This window comes from Rattus norvegicus, chromosome 1 (assembly GCF_021556685.1).
Source record: "Rattus norvegicus strain SHRSP/BbbUtx chromosome 1, alternate assembly SHRSP_T2T, whole genome shotgun sequence".
NCBI classification, from domain to species: Eukaryota; Metazoa; Chordata; class Mammalia; order Rodentia; family Muridae; genus Rattus; species Rattus norvegicus.
In genome coordinates, this window is record NC_141534.1 from 104,683,367 (window position 1) to 104,701,800 (window position 18,434).

The 18,434-nt window shown below is 40.4% G+C and overlaps 1 pseudogene; it reads left to right on the plus strand.

Moving 5' to 3' along the window:
* The window catches only part of Vmn2r116l-ps12 (vomeronasal 2, receptor 116 like, pseudogene 12), a 92,685-nt pseudogene that overhangs the window by 19,568 nt on the left and 54,683 nt on the right, over positions 1-18,434 (plus strand).

Below are 18,434 nucleotides of genomic sequence, written 5' to 3' on the forward strand. Positions count from 1 at the left end.
AAACAAAGAATTCACAGCTGAGGAATGCCGAATGGCTGAGAAACACCTAAAGAAATGTTCAACATCTTTAGTCATAAGGGAAATGCAAATCAAAACAACCCTGAGATTTCACCTCACACCAGTGAGAATGGCTAAGATCAAAAACTCAGGTGACAGCAGATGCTGGCGAGGATGCGGAGAAAAAGGAACACTCCTCCACTGTTGGTGGGATTGCAGACTGGTACAACCATTCTGGAAATCAGTCTGGAGGTTCCTCAGAAAATTGGACATTGAACTGCCTGAGGATCCAGCTATACCTCTCTTGGGCATATACCCAAAAGATGCCCCAACATATAAAAAAGACACGTGCTCCACTATGTTCATCGCAGACTTATTTATAATAGCCAGAAGCTGGAAAGAACCCAGATGCCCGTCAACAGAGGAATGGATACAGAAAATGTGGTATATCTACACAATGGAATATTACTCAGCTATCAAAAACAATGACTTTATGAAATTCGTAGGCAAATGGTTGGAACTGGAAAATATCATCCTGAGTGAGCTAACCCAATCACAGAAAGACATACATGGTATGCACTCACTGATAAGTGGCTATTAGCCCAAATGTTTGAATTACCCTAGATGCCTAGAACAAATGAAACTCAAGACGGATGATCAAAATGTGAATGCTTCACTCCTGCTCTAAAAGGGGAACAAGAATACCATTGGCAGGGAAGAGAGAGGCAAAGATTAAAACAGACACAGAAGGAACACCCATTCAGACCCTGCCCCACATGTGGCCCATACATATACAGCCACCCAATTAGACAAGATGGATGAAGCAAAGAATGCAGACCGACAGGAGCCGGATGTAGATCGCTCCTGAGAGACACAGCCAGAATACAGCAAATACAGAGGCGAATGCCAGCAGCAAACCACTGAACTGAGAATAGGACCCCCGTTGAAGGAATCAGAGAAAGAACTGGAAGAGCTTGAAGGGGCTTGAGACCCCCATATGTACAACAATGCCAAGCAACCAGAGCTTCCAGGGACTAAGCCACTACCTAAAGACTATGCATGGACTGACCCTGGACTCTGACCTCATAGGTAGCAATGAATATCCTAGTAAGAGCACCAGTGGAAGGGGAAGCCCTGGGTCCTGCTAAGACTGAACCCCCAGTGAACTAGACTGTTGGGGGGAGGGCGGCAATGGGGGGAGGGTTGGGAGGGGAACACCCATAAGGAAGGGGAGGGGGGAGGGGGATGTTTGCCCAGAAACCAAAGAATTATTATTAAGTATTAAATAAATTAAAAAAAATAATTAAAAAAAAAGAAAAGAACTTAAAAGAAGAAATATTTTATGTGCAACTGAAGAACAATTTGCTAAACATAATCTTAAGGAAACCGTTTTTGTCAATTGCAGACTTTTACACTAAAATGTAATGCTATTTCTTTGTGTGTGAATCTTTGGCATTACTAGAGGTCTAATGTTTTCTCTTATCACATTATTGTTAGACATATTTGCCTAACAAGGTAAAATGCTCTAGGTGCAAGTTTGAGGACCTTACCTTGGACCTCCTAACAATCATGAGTATACTCTTGTATTCTAATGATCATATGGAGGGTAGAATAGGAGAGGTGACTCCCTACAAGTTTGCTGGCTAGAGTTCAAGTCTTATGTGCTGAAAACAATGAAGAAACTGGAAGTCAGTTAGCATAGTATTCTCTCTTCTCTCCAGCACTGGGAAAGGAGAGGCAGAAAGTCTTCATGATTTTGAGGTCAAATTTGTTTACAAAGTGTGTTCCATGCCAGCCAAGGCTACATGTTCAGAACCTGTCTCAGTCAATCAAATAAGTTAGTCAGTCAATCAATAATTAAGCAAATTAAGAGACTCCACGTGAAATCATGTGGATAGCCTGAACTGACCCTGGATGTCCTTCTCTGCCTTGGACTCATAGTTCATGAAACTGATGAATCTATACCTACACAAAACCTCACATCTACATAAGTGTTATACAAAACTAATGAACACACACAAAGGTGAAATAAATTTGGGTGTGGTTTCACATTAATTAATCCCATTAACCAAGAGACAGAGTCAAGAATATCTTCATTACTTCAAGATCAGCCTGTTCTACATAGTATGTTCCAGACCACCCTATTAAAAAGTCTTAGAAATGACACCTGTGGTGATATATTATTTGAATTAATTTTTTGCTAATTTTAAGGTGGGTATTGTTACAGAAAAGTGGGAGATTGGATCAAGACATATTGTCCTTCAATAACTGAAGAAACTGAAAAGCCAAGTTCCAGACAAGAGTTCTGCTGTTTTTCAGGACCTAATTCCTTATTCATGGAGTTTTTTTTTAATTTTTCCACACATTAAAGATAAATAAAGCAATATAATGATAACCTAGAATCTCATGCACCATAATGAATGAGTGTAGGATATTACTAACCTCATCTGCTTAAAATCTCCATTTTCATTCCAATCATTCATGAGAAGATACTAAAATAATGATTTCATAGAAACATTTACATTTACATTTACACCAAATAGAAAGGTTGTATGGTCTATGATTTCTTCCTGTGTAATTTTGTGAAATCTGTGCAGGTATAAATTTAAGAACTGCAAGTTTGTTCTGGCCCTGATGTTTGCCATTGAAGAGATCAACAGAAACCCTGATCTTCTACCCAATACAACTCTTGGATATGATGTCTATAATATTCTGTATACTGAAAAGAATATTTTTTATAGTGCCTTTCTTTGGCGTACGGGGATAATCAGTCCCCTTCCTAACTGTGACTGTGGGCACAAGAGAAAGTCACCTGCTGTACTCACAGGACCATCATGGTCAGCCTCTGCCCACATTGGAACACTGCTACAACTCTACAAAATACCTCAGGTGAGGAATGGGATGTAAGAACTAGGAGAAAAATATCCTTTGTGGCATTATAGGTATCTGAAAATGTAAAATAGGGGTACTGGATTTAATGACCTATCAAAGAAAAGTATGAAGATATTTAATAGACCCATATTTCCATTTCTTAAAATAGAATGAACAGAGAAGTGGGAAAGACCAGCTAGGTTATTGGAACTGGAAGACTGTCAGCAATTTTTGTAGAGAAAAAAATGTAGTGAGTTTACAAATAAGCCCATCTTCATCTTGAATTCTGTTTCCATCTGTTGATTTTGATCTGAGATTGTATTTCATGGCAATGTATTTTATTATCTCTTCAGCTCACTTTTGGGCCTTTTGATTCTATCTTGAATGACCAAGGTCAATTTAATTCACGCTATCAGATGGCTCCCAAGGACACATCTCTGTCACTTGTGATAGTCCTTTTGATGCTTCATTTCAGCTGGTCCTGGGTTGGTCTGATGCTCCCAGATGACCACAGAGGTACTCAGTTTCTATCAGACTTGAGAGAAAATATGGAGAGCAATAACATCTGCATAGCTTTTTTGAAAATGATCCCTGGCACATGGAATGCATTTTCCAATGCATTATGGAAAAATATGGAGAAGATTGAGGAATCATCAGCAAATGTGATACTTATTTATGGGGACATCATTTCTGTAGAAGGGTTAATTCGGCATATTGCACAACTGTTAGTTACATGGAAAGTTTGGGTCTTGAACTTTTCCTGGGATGTTGATAGCCATTCTGATTATTTTATGTTAGAGTCTTTTCATGGGAGTCTCATTTTTTTCATACTGCCATGAAGATATGATTGAGTTTATGAATTTTATTCAAACAGTTAATCCTTACAAATACCCAAAAGATGATTATCTTCCTAAATTTTGGTTTTTGTTTTTCAAGTGCTCATTTTCTAAGTTTGACTGTCAACTTTTGGAGAACTGCCAACCCAATGCTTCTTTGGAACTAGTTCCCAGACACATTTTTGACCCAACTATGAATGAAGAAGGCTACAATATATACAATGCTGTGTATGCTGTGGCCTATAGTCTCCATGAGTTAAATCTTCAACAAATACAGACACAATCATATGCTAATGAAGAAGGAATGGTATTCTCACACTGGCAGGTGATACTTCTTCCTTTGTATTGTAATGTCAGCCATGTGGCATTTTTTTATTATTTCTCTTTTTTTTAACTTTCTTTAAAATTGGATATTTTCTTAATACATTTCAAACACCTTTCCTGGTTTTCCCTCTGGAATCCCCCTATGCCATTTCCCCCTCCTTCTTTGAGGGTGCTGCCACACCTACCTACCCACTGCCTCTCCATACTGTCATTCCCCTACACTGATGCATCTAGACTACAGAGGACCAAGGGCCTCTCCTCTCATTGGTGCTTGACAAGGCCATCCTCTGATACATATGGGATTGAAGCCAGTGGTTGCACCATGTGTACTCGTTTGTTGGTGGTTTAGAACATGGGAGCTCTGAGTTTTCTAGTTGTTTGCTATTGTTGTTATTCTTATGTGGTTGAAAACCCCTTCAGCTACTTCAGTCCTTTCTCTAACTCCTACATTGGGAACCCCATTCTCAGTCCAATGGTTGGAGTCAAGCATCTGTCTCAAATTTGACATCCTAAGTTCTAGACTACGTTAACAATAAACAAGAAAGAGAATATTTTTCTATGTCTGGAGATAAATATTAAAACCTGAATAAGGGTTCTTAATTAATGAAGTGTCAGTAACAAGAAACAAACCTTATGTTAATATGGAATTTATGTACCACATTGCCTCACAGGATTCTTCACAATATCTTCAAAGTGAAAAGTTGAGCTTTGCCATATATATTTCTCAGTGAAGATATCGTGGCAGTATATCTATTTTTTTAATTTCCCAAAATATTATATTAGCATCATTTTTTATCTTTATTCACTTGAGTATTTCTATTTACATTTTGATTATTGTTCCCCTTCCCAGTTTCCAGAACAACATCCCCCTAACCACCCCTGTCCCCTTCTGTATGGGCTTCTCCTCCCAATCCTCCCCCCATTACCACCTTCCCCCAAACAATCATGTTCACTGGGGGTTCAGTCTTGGCAGGACCAAGAGCTTCCTCTTCCACTGGTGCTCTTACTAGGCTATTCATTGTTACCTAAAAGGTTGGAGCCGAGGGTCAACCCATGTATAGTCTTTGGGTAGTGGCTAAGTCCCTGGAAGCTCTGGTTGCTTGGCACTGTTGTTCATATGGGAAATCGAGCCCCTTCAAGCTCTTCCAATCCTTTATCTGATTCCTTCAACGGGGGTCCTGTTCTCAGTTCAGTGGTTTGCTGCTGACATTCACCTATGTATTTTCTGTATTCTGGGTGTGTCTCACAGGAGAGATCTACATCCGGTTGCTGTCGGCCTGCACTTCTTTGCTTCATCCATCTTATCTAGTTTGGTGGCTGTATATGATGGGCCACATGTGGGGCAGGCTCTGAATGGGTGTTCCTTCTGCCTCTGTCCTAAACTTTGCCTCCCTATTCCTTCCCAATGGTATTCTTGTTCCCCTTTTAAAGAAGGAGTGAAGCATTCGCATTTTGGTCACCCTTCTTGAGGTTCATGTGTTCTGTGCATCTAGGGTAATTCAAGCATTTGGGATAATATCCACTGATCAATGAGTGCATACCATGTGTGTTTTTTTGAAATTGGGTTACCTCACTCAGGATGATATTTTCCATTCCCTACATTTGCATATGAATTTCATAAAGTCATTGTTTTTGATAGTTGAGTAATATTCCATTGTGTAGATGTACCACATTTTCTGTATCCATTCCTCTGTTGAAGGGCATCTGGGTTCCTTCCAGCTTCTTGCTATTATAAATAAGGCTGCTATGAACATAGTGGATCACGTGTCTTTTTTATATGTTGGGGCATCTTTTGGGTATGTGCCCAAGACAGGTATAGCTGGGTCCTCAGGTAGTTCAATGTCCAATTTTCTGAGGAACCTCCAGACTGATTTCCAGAATGGTTGTACCAGTCTGCAATCCCACCAACAGTGGAGGAGTGTTCCTCTTTCTCTGCATCCTCGCCAGCATCTGCTGTCACCTGAGTTTTTGATCTTAGCCATTCTCACTGGTGTGAGGTGAAATCTCAGGGTTGTTTTGATTTGCATTTCCCTTATGACTAAAGATGTTGAACATTTCTTTAGATGTTTTTCAGCCATTAGGCATTCCTCAGCAGTGAATTCTTTGTTTAGCTCTGAACCCCATTTTTAATAGGGTTATTTGTCTCCCTGGGGTCTAACTTCTTGAGTTCTTTGTATATTTTAAATATAAGGCCTCTATCTGTTGTAGGATTGGTAAAGATATTTTCTCACTCTGTTGGTTGCCCTTTTGTACTAACAAAAGTGTCATTTGCCTTACAGAAGCTTTGCAATTTTATGAGATCCCATTTGTTGACTCTTGATCTTAGAGCATAAGCCATTGGTGTTTTGTTCAAGAAATTTTCTCCAGTGACCATTTGTTTGAGATGCTTCCCTACTTTTTCTTCTCTTAGTTTCAGTGTGTCTGGTTTGATGTGGAGGTCCTTGATCCACTTGGACTTAAGCTTTGTACAGGGTGATAAGCATGGATCGATCTGCATTCTTCTACATGCTGACCTCCAGTTGAACCAGCACCATTTGCTGAAAATGCTATCTTTTATCCATTGGATGGTTTTGGATCCTTTGTCAAAAATCAAGTGACCATAGGTGTGGGTTCATTTCTGGGTCTTCAATTCTATTCCACTGGTCTATCTTTCTGTCTCTGTACCAATACCATGCAGTTTTTATCACCATTGCTCTGTAATCCTGCTTGAGTTCAGGGATAGTGATTCCCCCTGAAGTCCTTTTATTGTTGAGGATAGCTTTAGCTATCCTGTGTTTTTTGTTATTCCAGATGAATTTTCAATTTCGTCTGTCTAACTCTCTGAAGAATTGGATGGGTATTTTGATGGGGATTGCATTGAATCTGCAGATCACTTTTGGTAAATTGGCCTTTCTACTATATTAATCCTGCCAGTCCATGAGCATGGGAGATCTTTCCATCTTCTGAGGTCTTCTTCAATTTCTTTCTTCAGAGTCTTGAAGTTCTTATTGTACAGATCTTTTACTTGCTTGGTTAAAGTCACACCGAGGTACTTTATATTATTTGGGTCTATTATGAAGGGTGTCGTTTCCCTAATTTCTTTCTCGGCTTGTTTCTCTTTTGTGTAGAGGAAGGCTACTGATTTATTTGAGTTAATTTTATACCCAGCCACTTTGCTGAAGTTGTTTATCAGCTTTAGTAGTTCTCTGGTGGAACTTTTGGGATCACTTAAATATACTATCATATCATCTGCAAATAGTGATATCTTGACTTCTTGATTTCCAATCTGTATCCCTTTGATCTCCTTTTGTTGTCTGATTGCTCTGGCTAGGACTTCAAGAGCTATATTGAATAAGTAGAGAAAGAGTGGGCAGCCTTGTCTAGTCCCTGATTTTAGTGGGATTGCTTCAAGTTTCTCTCCATTTAGTTTAATGTTAGCTACTGGTTTGATGTATATGGCTTTTACTATGTTTAGGTATGAGCCTTGAATTCCTATTCTTTCCAGGACTTTTATCATGAAGGGGTGTTGAATTTTGTCAAATGCTTTCTCAACATCTAGTGAAATGATCATGTGGTTTTTACTTTTCAGTTTGTTTATATAGTGTATTACGTTGATAGTTTTTCATATATGAAACCATCCCTGCATGCTTGGGATGAAGCCTACTTGATCAGGGTGAGTGACTGTTTTGATGTGCTCATGGATTCGGTTTGCCAGAATTTTATTGAGTATTTTAGCTTCAATATTCATAAGGGAAATTGGTCTGAATTTCTCTTTTTTTGTTGGGTCTTTGTGTGGTTTTGGTATAAGAGTAATTGTGGCTTCATAGAAGGAATTTGGTAGCGCTCCATCTGTTTCAATTTTGTGGAATAGTTTGGATAGTATTGGTACGAGGTCTTCTATGAAGGTCTGATAGAATTCTGCACTAAACCCGTCTGGACCTGGGCTCTTTTTGGTTGAGAGACCTTTAATGACTACTTCTACTTCGTTAGGAGTTATGGGGTTGTTTACATGGTTTATCTGTTCCTGATTTATCTGTAACTTCAGTACCTGGTATCTGTCTAGGAAATTGTCCATTTCCTGAAGATTTTTAAGTTTTGTTGAGTATAGGCTTTTTTAGTAGGATCTGATGATTTTTTGAATTTCCTCTGATTCTGTAATTATGTCTCCCTTTTCATTTCTGGTTTTGTTAATTTATACACACTCTCTGTGTCCTCTTGTTGTCTGGCTAAGGGATTATATATCGTGTTGATTTTCTCAAAGACCCAACTTTTGGGTCTGTTGATTCTTTGTATACTCCTTTTTGTTTCTACTTGGTTGATTTCAGCTCTGAGTTTGACTATTTCCTGCCTTCTACTCCTCTAGGGTGTGTTTGGTTCTTTTTTTTCTAGACCTTTTAGGTGTGCTGTCAAGTTGTTGATATATGCTCTCTCCTGTTCCTTTCTGCAGGCACTCTGACCTATGAGTTTTTGTCTTAGCACAATTTTCATTGTGTCCCATATGTTTGGGTATGTAGTCCCTTCATTTCCATTAAATTCTAAGAAGTCTTTAATTTCTTTGTTTATTTCTCCCTTAACCAGGTTATCATTGAGTAAAGCATTATTCAACTTCCATGTATATGTGGGCTTTCTTTCCTTACTGTTATTGAAGACCAGCTTTCGCCGGGGTGGTCTGATAGGACGCATGGGATTATTTCTATCTTTATGTATCTGTTGAGGCCTGTTTTATGACTGATTATATGGTCAGTTTTGGAGAAAATACCATTAGGTGGTGAGAAGAAGGCATATCCTTTTGTTTTAGGATAGAATGTTCTATAAATATCTGTTAAGTCCATTTGTTTCATGATTTCTCTTTGTCTGTCTATGTCTCTGTTTAATTTCTGTTTCCATGATCTGTCCATTTATGAGAGGGGGGAGATCTCCTGCTTTTTTTTTAGTAAAATAAAATGCTTTAAGTTTTAGTAAGGTTTCTTTTATGTATGTAGGTCCCCTTGTATTTGGAGCATAGATATTTTGGATTGATAGTTCATTCTGGTGGATTTTTCCTTTGATGAATATGAAGTGTCCTTCCTTATCTTTTTTGAAGATTTTCAGTTGAAAATCGATTTCATTCGATATTAGAATGGCTACTCCAGCTTGCTTCTTCAGACCATTTGCTTGGAAAGTTGTTTTCCAGGCTTTCATTCTGAGGTAGTGTCTGTCTTTGTCTCTGAGGTGTGTTTCCTGTAGGCAGCAGAATGCAGGGTCCTCATTGTGTATCCAGTTTGTTAATCTATGTCTTTTTATTGGGGAGTTGAGACCATTGATTTTGAGAGATACTAAGGAATAGTGATTATTGCTTCCTGTTATTTTCATATTTGGATGTGAGATTATGTTTGTGTGCTTTTCTTCTCCTTGTTTTGTTGCCAAGTTTCTAGGGTGTAGCTTGCCTCCTTATGTTGGACTTTGCCATTTATTATCCTTTGTAGTGCTGGATTTGTAGAAAGATATTGTGTAAATTTGGTTTTGTCATGGTGTATCTTGGTTTTTCCATCTATGTTAATTGAGAGTTTTGCTGGATACAGTAACCTGGGCTGGCATTTTTGTTTCCTTAGGGTCTGTATGACATCTGTCCAGGATCTTCTGGCTTTCATAGTCTCTGGCGAGAAGTCTGGTGTGATTCTGATAGGTCTGCCTTTATATGTTACTTGACATTTTTCCCTTACTGCTTTTAATATTCTTTCTTTATTTTGTGCATTTGCTGTTTTGATTATTATGTGATGGGAGGATTTTCTTTTCTGGTCCAATCTATTTGGAGTTCTGTAGGCTTCTTTTATGTTTATTGCCATCTCTTTCTTTAGGTTCGGAAAGTTTTCTTCTATGATTTTGTTGAAGATATTTACTGGTTCTTTGAGCTGGAGTCTTCACTCTCTTCTATACCTATTATCCTTAGGTTTGATCTTCTCATTGAGTCCTGGATTTCCTGTATGTTTTGGACTAGTAGCTTTTTCTGTTTTACATGATCTTTGACTGTTGTGTTGATGATTTCTATGGAATATTCTGCTCCCGAGATTCTCTCTTCTATCTCTTGTATTCTGTTGGTGATGCTTGTATCTATGACTCCTTGTCTCTTCCTTTGGTTTTCTATATCCAGGGTTGTTTCCCTGTGTCCTTTCTTTATTGCTCCTATTTCCATTTTTAATTTCTTCACCTGTTTGACTGTGTTTTCCTGGAATTCTTTCAGGGATTTTTGTGATTCTTCTCTATAGGCTTCTACTTGTTTATTGCTGTTTTCCTGCATTTCTCTGAGGGAGTTCTTCATGTCTTTCTTGAAGTCCTCCAGCATCATGATCTAATGTGATTTTTAATCTGGATCTTGCTTTTCTGGTGTGTTTGGGTTTTCAGTGTTTGCTTTGGTGGGAAAATTGGGCTCTGATGATGCCATGTAATCTTGGTTTCTGTTGCTTGGCTTCCTGCACTTACCTCTCGCCATCATGTTGTCTCTGGTGTTACCTTGTTCTGCTATTTCTGACAGTGGCTAGACCATCCTATAGCCCTGTGTGTCAGGAGTGATGTAGACCTGTTTTCCTGTTTTCTTTCAGCCAGTTATGGGAACAGAGTGTTCTGCTTTCAGGCATGTAGTCTTTCCTGTCTACTGGTCTTCAGCTGTTCCTGTGGGCCTGTGTCCTGAGTCCACCTGACAGGTCGCTTGGAGCAGAAATGTTGATCTTACCTGTGGTCCCCGGCTCATGTTGCTAGTGGGGGGCTGCTTTTCAACTCTCTATGAGGGCAGCAACCAGGAGGGACTGCGCCGCCTTTTCCTGTGGCCCCCGTGCACCGGGGTCCTAGATGGCATAAGGTATTTTCCTCTGGAGTCAGATATGTGGGCACAGTGTAGTGTCTTCTGGCTTCCCAGGCATGTCTGTCCCTGTTAAGGTTTAGCTCTCCCTCCCACGGGATTTGGGTGCAGAGAACTGTTGAATGGTTCCCTTCATGTCCAGGTGGTGTCTGGACTGCATGCAGGGTATCTTTAAGAGTTAAAATGAGGACACCGCCGGAACCTGAAAGAAACAGATAGGATAAACAGTTCTCTGCACCCAAATCCCGTGGGAGGGAGAGCTGAACCTTCAGAGAGGCAGACAAGCCTGGGAAACCAGAAGAGACTGCTCCCTGCACACACATCTCAGACGCCAGAGGAAAAAGCCAAAGACCATCTGGAACCCTGGTGCACTGAAGCTCCCGGAAGGGGTGGCACAGGTCTTCCTGGTTGCTGCCGCTGCAGAGAGCCCCTGGGCAGCACCCCACGAGCGAACCTGAGCCTCGGGACCACAGGTAAGACCAAATTTTCTGCTGCAAGAAAGCTGCCTGGTGAGCTTGGGACACACGGAAGCAGAATTTCTCTAGGACCGGGCATGTTCTGTGTTTACCGGAAGTCCCACACCCGCGGATCCTGGCCCGCAGCAGCTCTCTGATCCCAGACCCGGTGAGAAAGAGACCCAACCCCCTGGTCAGGTGGGCACTCCTGAGGCTGCAGAGCGGAGGAGACCACCAACACTGCTCACCCCTGCCCACATCCCTGGCCCAAGAGGAAACTGTATAAGGCCTCTGGGCTCCCGTGGGGGAGGGCCCAGGAGCAGCAGGACACCTGCCAGAGACACCGCCAGAACCTGAAAGAAACAGACCAGATAAACAGTTCTCTGCACCCAAATCCTGTGGGAGAGAGAGCTAAACCTTCAGAGAGGCAGACAAGCCTGGGAAACCAGAAGAGACTGCTCCCTGCACACACATCTCGGACGCCAGAGGAAAAAGCCAAAGACCATCTGGAATCCTGGTGCACTGAAGCTCCCGGAAGGGGCGGCACAGGTCTTCCTGGTTGCTGCCACTGCAGAGAGCCCCTGGGCAGCACCCCACGAGCGAACTTGAGCCTCAGGACCACAGGTAAGACCAAATTTTCTGCTGCAAGAAAGCTGCCTGGTGAACTCAAGACACAGGCCCACAGGAACAGCTGAAGACCTGTAGAGAGGAAAAACTACACGCCCGAAAGCAGAACACTCTGTCCCCATAACTGACTGAAAGAGAGGAAAACAAGTCTACAGCACTCCTGGCACACAGGCTTATAGGACAGTCTAGCCACTGTCAGAAATAGCAGAACAAAGTAACACTAGAGATAATCTGATGGCGAGAGGCAAGCGCAGGAACCCAAGCAACAGAAACCAAGACTACATGCCATCATCGGAGCCCAATTCCCCGACCAAAACAAACATGGAATTTCCAAACACACCAGAAAAGCAAGATCTAGTTTCAAAATCATATTTGATCATGATGCTGGAGGAATTCAAGAAAGACATGAACACACTTAGGGAAACACAGGAAAACATTAATAAACAAGTAGAAGCCTACAGAGAGGAATCGCAAAAATCCCTGAAAGAATTCCAGGAAAACACAATCAAACAGTTGAAGGAATTAAAAATGGAAATAGAAGCAATCAAGAAAGAACACATGGAAACAACCCTGGATATAGAAAACCAAAAGAAGAGACAAGGAGCTGTAGATACAAGCTTCACCAACAGAATACAAGAGATGGAAGAGAGAATCTCAGGAGCAGAAGATTCCATAGAAATCATTGACTCAACTGTCAAAGATAATGTAAAGCGGAAAAAGCTACTGGTCCAAAACATACAGGAAATCCAGGACTCAATGAGAAGATCAAACCTAAGGATAATAGGTATAGAAGAGAGTGAAGACTCCCAGCTCAAAGGACCAGTAAATATCTTCAACAAAATCATAGAAGAAAACTTCCCTAACCTAAAAAAAGAGATACCCATAGACATACAAGAAGCCTACAGAACTCCAAATAGATTGGACCAGAAAAGAAACACCTCCCGTCACATAATTGTCAAAACACCAAACGCACAAAATAAAGAAAGAATATTAAAAGCAGTAAGGGAAAAAGGTCAAGTAACATATAAAGGGAGACCTATCAGAATCACACCAGACTTCTCGCCAGAAACTATGAAGGCCAGAAGATCCTGGACTGATGTCATACAGACCCTAAGAGAACACAAATGCCAGCCCAGGTTACTGTATCCAGCAAAACTCTCAATTAACATTGATGGAGAAACCAAGATATTCCATGACAAAACCAAATTTACACAATATCTTTCTACAAATCCAGCACTACAAAGGATAATAAATGGTAAAGCCCAACATAAGGAGGCAAGCTATACCCTAGAAGAAGCAAGAAACTAATCGTCTTGGCAACAAAACAAAGAGAATGAAAGCACACAAACATAACCTCACATCCAAATATGAATATAAAGGGAAACAATAATCACTATTCCTTAATATCTCTCAATATCAATGGCCTCAACTCCCCAATAAAAAGACATAGATTAACAAACTGGATACGCAACGAGGACCCTGCATTCTGCTGCCTACAGGAAACACACCTCAGAGACAAAGACAGACACTACCTCAGAGTGAAAGGCTGGAAAACAACTTTCTAAGCAAATGGTCAGAAGAAGCAAGCTGGAGTAGCCATTCTAATATCAAATAAAATCAATTTCCAATTAAAAGTCATCAAAAAAGATAAGGAAGGACACTTCATATTCATCAAAGGAAAAATCCACCAAGGTGAACTCTCAATCCTAAATATCTATGCCCCAAATACAAGGGCACCTACATATGTAAAAGAAACCTTACTAAAGCTCAAAACACACATTGCACCTCACACAATAATAGTGGGAGATTTCAACACCCCACTCTCATCAATGGACAGATCATGGAAACAGAAATTAAACAGTGATGTCGACAGACTAAGAGAAGTCATGAGCCAAATGGACTTAACGGATATTTATAGAACATTCTATCCTAAAGCAAAAGGATATACCTTCTTCTCAGCTCCTCATGGTACTTTCTCCAAAATTGACCATATAATTGGTCAAAAAACGGGCCTCAACAGGTACAGAAAGATAGAAATAATCCCATGCGTGCTATCGGACCACCACGACCTAAAACTGGTCTTCAATAACAATAAGGGAAGAATGCCCACATATACGTGGAAATTGAACAATGCTCTACTCAATGATAACCTGGTCAAGGAAGAAATAAAGAAAGAAATTAAAAACTTTTTAGAATTTAATGAAAATGAAGATACAACATACTCAAACTTATGGGACACAATGAAAGCTGTGCTAAGAGGAAAACTCATAGCGCTGAGTGCCTGCAGAAAGAAACAGGAAAGAGCATATGTCAGTAGCTTGACAGCACACCTAAAAGCTCTAGAACAAAAAGAAGCAAATACACCCAGGAGGAGCAGAAGGCAGGAAATAATCAAACTCAGAGCTGAAATCAACCAAGTAGAAACAAAAAGGACCATAGAAAGAATCAACAGAACCAAAAGTTGGTTCTTTGAGAAAATCAACAAGATAGATAAACCCTTAGCCAGACTAACGAGAGGACACAGAGAGTGCGTCCAAATTAACAAAATCAGAAATGAAAAGGGAGACATAACTACAGATTCAGAGGAAATTCAAAAAATCATCAGATCTTACTATAAAAACCTATATTCAACAAAATTTGAAAATCTTCAGGAAATGGACAATTTCCTAGACAGATACCAGGTATCGAAGTTAAATCAGGAACAGATAAACCAGTTAAACAACCCCATAACTCCTAAGGAAATAGAAGCAGTCATTAAAGGTCTCCCAACCAAAAAGAGCCCAGGTCCAGACAGGTTTAGTGCAGAATTCTATCAAACCTTCATAGAAGACCTCATACCAATATTATCCAAACTATTCCACAAAATTGAAACAGATGGAGCACTACCGAATTCCTTCTACGAAGCCACAATTACTCTTATACCTAAACCACACAAAGACACAACAAAGAAAGAGAACTTCAGACCAATTTCCCTTATGAATATCGACGCAAAAATACTCAATGAAATTCTGGCAAACCGAATTCAAGAGCACATCAAAACAATCATCCACCATGATCAAGTAGGCTTCATCCCAGGCATGCAGGGATGGTTTAATATACGGAAAACCATCAACGTGATCCATTATATAAACAAACTGAAAGAACAGAACCACATGATCATTTCATTAGATGCTGAGAAAGCATTTGACAAAATTCAACACCCCTTCATGATAAAAGTCCTGGAAAGAATAGGAATTCAAGGCCCATACCTAAACATAGTAAAAGCCATATACAGCAAACCAGTTGCTAACATTAAACTAAATGGAGAGAAACTTGAAGCAATCCCACTAAAATCAGGGACTAGACAAGGCTGCCCACTCTCTCCCTACTTATTCAATATAGTTCTTGAAGTTCTAGCCAGAGCAATCAGACAACAAAAGGAGATCAAAGGGATACAGATCGGAAAAGAAGAGGTCAAAATATCACTATTTGCAGATGACATGATAGTATATTTAAGTGATCCCAAAAGTTCCACCAGAGAACTACTAAAGCTGATAAACAACTTCAGCAAAGTGGCTGGGTATAAAATTAACTCAAATAAATCAGTTGCCTTCCTCTATACAAAAGAGAAACAAGCTGAGAAAGAAATTAGGGAAACGACACCCTTCATAATAGACCCAAATAATATAAAGTACCTCGGTGTGACTTTAACCAAGCAAGTAAAAGATCTGTACAATAAGAACTTCAAGGGGCTGGGGATTTAGCTCAGTGGTAGAGCGCTTACCTAGGAAGCGCAAGGCCCTGGGTTCGGTCCCCAGCTCCGGAAAAAAAAAAAAAAAAAAAAAAGAACTTCAAGACACTGAGGATAGAAATTGAAGAAGACCTCAGAAGATGGAAAGATCTCCCATGCTCATGGATTGGCAGGATTAATATAGTAAAAATGGCCATTTTACCAAAAGCAATCTACAGATTCAATGCAATCCCCATCAAAATACCAATCCAATTCTTCAAAGAGTTAGACAGAACAATTTGCAAATTCATCTGGAATAACAAAAAACCTAGGATAGCTAAAGCTATCCTCAACAATAAAAGGACTTCAGGGGGAATCACTATCCCTGAACTCAAGCAGTATTACAGAGCAATAGTGATAAAAACTGCATGGTATTGGTACAGAGACAGACAGATAGACCAATGGAATAGAATTGAAGACCCAGAAATGAACCCACACACCTATGGTCACTTGATTTTTGACAAAGGAGCCAAAACCATCCAATGGAGAAAAGATAGCATTTTCAGCAAATGGTGCTGGTTCAACTGGAGGGCAACATGTAGAAGAATGCAGATCGATCCATGCTTATCACCCTGTACAAAGCTTAAGTCCAAGTGGATCAAGGACCTCCACATCAAACCAGACACACTCAAACTAATAGAAGAAAAACTAGGGAAGCATCTGGAACACATGGGCACTGGAAAAAATTTCCTGAACAAAACACCAATGGCTTATGCTCTAAGATCAAGAATCGACAAATGGGATCTCATAAAACTGCAAAGCTTCTGTAAGGCAAAGGACACTGTGGTTAGGACAAAACGGCAAACAATAGATTGGGAAAAGATCTTTACCAATCCTACAACAGATAGAGGCCTTATATCCAAAATATACAAAGAACTCAAGAAGTTAGACCTCAGGGAAACAAATAACCCTATTAAAAAATGGGGTTCAGAGCTAAACAAAGAATTCACAGCTGAGGAATGCCGAATGGCTGAGAAACACCTAAAGAAATGTTCAACATCTTTAGTCATAAGGGAAATGCAAATCAAAACAACCCTGAGATTTCACCTCACACCAGTGAGAATGGCTAAGATCAAAAACTCAGGTGACAGCAGATGCTGGCGAGGATGTGGAGAAAGAGGAACACTCCTCCATTGTTGGTGGGATTGCAGACTGGTAAAACCATTCTGGAAATCAGTCTGGAGGTTCCTCAGAAAATTGGACATTGAACTGCCTGAGGATCCAGCTATACCTCTCTTGGGCATATACCCAAAAGATGCCCCAACATATAAAAAAGACACGTGCTCCACTATGTTCATTGCAGCCTTATTTATAATAGCCAGAAACTGGAAAGAACCCAGATGCCCTTCAACAGAGGAATGGATACAGAAAATGTGGTACATCTACACAATGGAATATTACTCAGCTATCAAAAACAACGAGTTTATGAAATTCGTAGGCAAATGGTTGGAACTGGAAAATATCATCCTGAGTGAGCTAACCCAATCACAGAAAGACATACATGGTATGCACTCATTGATAAGTGGCTATTAGCCCAAATGCTTGAATTACCCTAGATCCCTAGAACAAACGAAACTCAAGACGGATGATCAAAATGTGAATGCTTCACTCCTTCTTTAAATGAGGAAAAACAATACCCTTGGCAGGGAACGGAGAGGCAAAGATTAAAACAGAGACTGAAGGAACACCCATTCAGAACCTGCCCCACATGTGGCCCATACATATACAGCCACCCAATTAGACAAGATGGATGAAGCAAAGAAGTGCAGACCGACAGGAGCCAGATGTAGATTGCTCCTGAGAGACACAGCCAGAATACAGCAAATACAGAGGCGAATGCCAGCAGCAAACCACTGAACTGAGAATAGGTCCCCCGTTGAAGGAATCAGAGAAAGAACTGGAAGAGCTTGAAGGGGCTCGAGACCCCATATGTACAACAATGCCAAGCAACCAGAGCTTCCAGGGACTAAGCCACTACCTAAAGACTATACATGGACTGACCCTGGACTCTGACCCCATAGGTAGCAATGAATATCCTAGTAAGAGCACCAGTGGAAGGGGAAGCCCTGGGTCCTGCTAAGACTGAACCCCCAGTGAACTAGACTGGTGGGGGGAGGGCGGCAATGGGGGGAGGGTTGGGAAGGGAACACCCATAAGGAAGGGGAGGGGGGAGGGGGATGTTTGCCCGGAAACCGGGAAAGGGAATAACACTCGAAATGTATATAAGAAATACTCAAGTTAATAAAAAAAATTAAAAAAAAAGAGTTAAAATGATCCTGAGTACTACCACAGGGTTATAAAGTTAAGGATTACTTTAAAGTGTACTTCAGACTTTCAGGTCCTTTTTTTAAGGACAGAATCTCTAAATATATTCCTAAAGTGAATAGGTAGGGCTAGCTTATCAACAAAATATGAATTATCTCAGTCCATGTACATTGGTATCTTTGTATCTTTCCAATATTTAGTTCAATGATTCATCTTGTACAGAATGAGACTTTTGAAATTTAATGCATTTCCATGCAAGTATCTCAGGATCTTTGATAGCTCCTTTAATGATGATCCTTGTTGTGTGGACACCATTGAGGGTCAGGGAGCAACCCTGAAGGTACTTAGGGCTCCTCAAGAGAAGACCATGAGTCTGTGAGAGAGGAGTGACTTAGGCATGGTTGTCAGGGAAATCACAATGTTCTGTCCCACTAATAGTCAGATTGATTCCTCATGTATACAGGTTCCACAGAAGA